Raw genomic sequence first — 5,168 nt, forward strand, 5'->3', positions numbered from 1 at the left:
GAACGGCGGCGGCGGCGCGGGCTCGCGCTGGCCGGATCTGGGCCCCGCGGGCCGCGCGGTGGAGACTGCGGCGGGGGCGAATCGGAAGGTGACACGTGGCGGCGGCGAGGGGGCTAGACATGTCCGGCGGCGGAGCGGACATGTCCGGCACGGTGAGGGAGGAGACTGCTAGGGTTTGGACTGCGTGGAAAAACGGGGAGGGGCACATATATATAGGTAGAGGGAGTTAGGAGTGTCCAAATGAGGAGCGGTTTTCGCCCACACGATCGTGATCGAACGACCGAGAGCATGGAGGGGGTTAGGATGGGCTTTGGGACACTTTGGAGGGGTGTTGGATTGCAAAGAGAAAGGGGGTTTCGGGCTACGCGGTTAACCGTTGGAGTACCAAACGGACTCCAAATGGCACGAAATTTGACAGGCGGTCTACCGGTGGTGTACCAAGGCCGCTTGGCAAACCTCAGGCCATTCCGAGAAAGTTTAACACCCGCACATGAAAGAAGGTCTGAGAGGGGCGACGGGCGCGCGCGAGAGGTCTGGACTCCGAACGGACAAGGAGAGAACCGGGAGAATCCGAACGGATGCAAGTTTCGAAAACATGCGGATGAAATGCAGATGATGACATGGCAAAATGCAACACGCAAGCAAATGACATGGCAACGATGGCGAATAATTGGGAGACACCTGGCGCATCGAATCCGGGCGTTACAACACTGTACCCACACCACGGAACCCATTGCCTCGCACTCCCATTCGGGTGGACCAACGGCATTCCGACGGAACTCTCCCATTGCCATAACACTCTTTCGGCCACTCCGACTAACTCCCCACTGGGCTAAGTCATGGGTGGCCCCGTGCCTACCAAAGGCATCACGGCCACCGTCGTGCCAAAACAAAAACGATCCCAAACGGCGACAAGGTACCATCTCAACAACAACAGGCACACAAGGTTATGACTACCTACCGGGCCAGGGTAACGCACGCCCATAACCTTCCCTCGTTGGAGGCACCGACAAGAGGCATGACAATGAACCAACTAACGGCCTTCCCATAAAAGGCAAATGTGGTTGCACTGATCAGCCCGATTCAGTGGCACCATGACCCGGTCAACTTTATATTCAAGTTTAATTAACATCAGGTTTAACTTGAAATAAAATGCTCGAGTCACCATATGCCATGCTCATGCAACCATATAACATGCATCTCATATCACTTAGAAATGACAGATCAACCTCATCAAAAGTTCTACTTGCAGAAATCATCACTAAAATTTACTGGTTCTTTCTTACTGGTCATTTGCACTCATCATTTTTAGTTTATCATTAACTATATGAAACTCATCATGCACATACGGAAAATAATACCGATGCTAGTCATACCATAGTTATAAACAAAATCACATAGTCAAACTACTCATGCTAGATCTCACTAGTTCAAGTACTCACATCTGTAAACTAAGCATCTTGCTCATGAGAAAATAACTAGCGCAAGTATTATTCATTTAATAACTATATGCAAGAAATAACATATATTCAAGTTGAAAAAATCACGGATATTGCAAAGACACCATGAAAATGTTTGTGTGGCTTGCCTTAGTTTAGAGGAGCTTCGCACTCCTCTTGGATATCTTCAAGACAAGCTTCTCCTTTTGAAAATAATTAAAATGACAAAAATAAAACATCAAGAACACTTCTGAAAATTACCAGAAAATCTAGGCAGTAGAGAAAAATCTCATCTTGGGTGTGCTGCTAGAGCTTTCCAGTAAGAACACAATGCAAAAAGAGTCAACTCATTTGGACTTGTGGTTTAGGAGTTATAGCCGGTCAAAGTTCTGGTCAAAATTTGATTTAAATTTGAAATAAAAGAAAACCAGGGGGTGACGCCGATGGCGTACTTCAGAAGTGCCTCAACACTCATACTACTTCACGCATAGCTGAGAGGCTGACCGTGGGCCCCATTGGTCAGGTTAGGTCGGAGGGAGAGGGAGAGAGGTCCGGCGTGGAGTGCCCGGCGGCTAGATCTGAAGGGATAGGAAGATAGAGGAGGTCGAGGCGCACCTTCCCATACCCATAGCATGGCTAGGGGTGGTTGGACAGGGTCGGAACGGGGCTCTCCAGCGGCCGTAGAAAATAGAGGTCGCCGGAGTTGAAGACGATGGCGTCGTGGGGCTTCACCAGGGGCTCCAGCGTGGTCGGACGACACCAGTGGACCACAAGCAAGTTGCCTGAGGAGTGGGTTAAGCTCGGGAGGCAGTGGATTGAGATGGAGGGGCTGAGGGGAATCACCGGCGACCTCGGGTCAGGACGGCGGCCAGAAGCCTGCCCGGTCGGGCTTTGGCTTTCCTACGAGCTCGTGGAGGTTGTGGAGGTCTGCAGCGATGCTCAAGGAGTTGGGAGGGGGCCATATATATAGGCGAGCGAGAGGAGGTGATCGGGCTTCGCCGTGAAGCTTCTGGACACGACGCCTGTGACGAACGACGTCAACAAGAGGGGGAGAAGGCAACGCAGCTCACGTGGGCACTGTGGGAGGGCGGAGACGAGCACATGAGCCAGGAAGGCAACAAGCACAGTGGCACGGGCGCACTGTTGGCTTGACCGCGCCACGCACGTGCTCGCTGCGGCGAGCTCCGGCATCAGCAGGCGCCAGGGCGGAGTTAAGTGGGTGGAGACGAGGATGGTGGCGAGGTTTGGCAAGGTGCGGCGGTCGGGGAAGCGAGCACGCGCTCAACAGAAGCGCGGGCGCATCGCAGAGCGCGCTGACTGCATGCCAGCACCCCTGGACGAACGCGGTCACCGCGTGAACTATGACATCATGCCGCGCTAAGCGTAGACTTCATGTCTGGCGTGTAGTCCTTGGTGGTTTGAGTGGTTCCAGTGATTTGAGTTGAACCCAGGAGCTGTGAGTGCGTGGTTTACTTCCTGGTAAGTTTCTAGACAGTAACTTGGAGGTTGACTGAGAGTGATTCAGTAAGAGTTAAGGGCTGGGCTTTGGGGTTTAGCATTCTCTTAGGAAGGTAATGAAGCTCAGAAAACATCAGCCTCATTGGATCAAGGAAAAACATACTTGTTGTGTAAAGTGGCTATTCTGTCCAAAATAGAAATGATTTTCTGTAGCAAAAATATTCCAAAAAGTTATGCAATATTTTTGCTCAAGGAGGTGCCCTAGGGTTCAAAGAATATTGGTGAATTTTCTCGGTATTTTAGGAGCAATAAAAATGAGGGTTGCTTTGGAGCATACTTCTCTGAAGTGATTTTGAGAGAAGAAAATGAATATTTTTCTTTTATGAAAAATATTCCTTGGGTCATTTTTGGAATTTTTCAGAGAAAGAAAGTTGAGTTAGGGGTGGATGGGTCACTTGGGTGAAAATCAAGGGTAGGCCCAAGTGTTCAAGTCCATTTGAATTGATTCAAAACTCCAAATCCAAAGCAAAGGCAAAAGAAAGTCCGCAAAAAGAGAGAGGGCAAATCCAGGCTGTCAGATGAGGTAAACCAGGTTCTGAATATTTATTGTCAGGCAACTAGTCAATGTATAATTTTTGCGAAAGCAAAGGAGTACCTGAGAATGTAAGAGTGCAGATTAAAGATCTGCTAAACGTCCCAAACGAGACACTGAATGAGAAATACTTGGGAATTCCATCTGATATTGGTAACTCAAAAAATGGTGCCTTCAAATATTTAAAGGATCGTTTATGGAGCAAGGTACAGGGTTGGATTGCAAACACTATGTCAACAATGGGTAAAGAAGTCCTGGTTAAAGATGTAGCTCAGGCGGTGCCAGTTTATTCTATGGCCTGCTTCGAACTCCCAAGAGGCATGTGTGAACACCTTGATATGTTGATAAGGAATTCCTGGTGGGGGAGCAAAGAGGGAAAACACAAACCTCATTGGGTCTCATGGCAAACTATGACTCAACCAAAAGGTATGGGGGGCTTAGGGTTCAAAGATTTCGAGTTGTTCAATCTTTCTATGCTTGCTAGGCAGGCTTGGAGGTTACTTCAGAACCCGGATACTTTGAGTGCATGACTGTTGAAAAGCATATACTTTCCAAATTCCGATATTTTGCAAGCTAGTCTCGGCGACCACCCTAGCCAGGTATGGAGGGCTATTGTTGAAGGAAGAGACATTTTAAAGCAGGGCCTGATTAGGTGTGTTGGGAGTGGGAACACGACACACATCTAGAATGACAACTGTCTTCCCAGGGACGAGATGCTCCGTCCGTATGGCTGTCGTGTACAAAACCCGCCATCGTTGGTTTCAGAATTAATTGATCACACGTTGGCAACTTGGAACAGAGCAAGGTTGGAGACGACTTTTGATGGAAGTTAGTGATTTAGATGGAAGTTATCATTAGTGATGGAAGTTACTCATGATGGAAGTTACTCATATATGAGAGATAGCGATTTAGCGCAACTCGTGATGGAAGTTACTGAACCTTCAGTGAAACACTGGCTTTTTACTCTGATGGAATCCCTGTGCCAGGATAAATTCACTTTGCTTGTGGTAACCTTGTGGCCTATTTGGTGGGCACGTTGAAAGGCAATACATGAAGGTATATTCCATAGTCCACACTCCACACATGCTTTCATAAACAGGTTCATATCAGACTTGGCAGCAGCGACACACACGTTGTTCAGCATGCAATATCGCATGTGACTCCTCATGCTAGACCCAAGGCTCCACCAGTAGGCTATGCAAAAATTCATGTTGACACGGGGTTCCGATTGGAACGTGGAGGGTCTGCAGCTGCTGTCTGCCGGGGTGATCAAGGAAACTACCTGGGTAGCTCTGCTCTTGTCATTTTTGGCGTTTGCGACCCCACAATTCTGGAGGTGATTGCATGTTGGGAGGCATTAGCACTAGCAGAGGATCTTAATTTGCAAAATTTCATCGTTGCTTCGGACTGCAAGCAAGTTGTCTCAGACATTTCAAAGAGGGTCGAAGGCCCGTATGGCGCTATCATTAGTGAAATAAAACTCAAAGCTACTCTGTTTAATTGTAATTTTGATCTCGAGGGTCGTGCTGTTAACTATGAAGCACATAGACTAGCTAGATTTGCTCTTTCTCAGGGTCCGGGACGCCACTTTTGGTTTGGTAATCCCCATGACCCCTCTTGTATCCCACTTCATGTGGATTTTGTTGATGAATAAACTGTTTTCCACCCCTCAAAAAAAG

This window comes from Triticum dicoccoides, chromosome 2B, assembly GCF_002162155.2.
Source record: "Triticum dicoccoides isolate Atlit2015 ecotype Zavitan chromosome 2B, WEW_v2.0, whole genome shotgun sequence".
Taxonomy (NCBI): Eukaryota; Viridiplantae; Streptophyta; class Magnoliopsida; order Poales; family Poaceae; genus Triticum; species Triticum dicoccoides.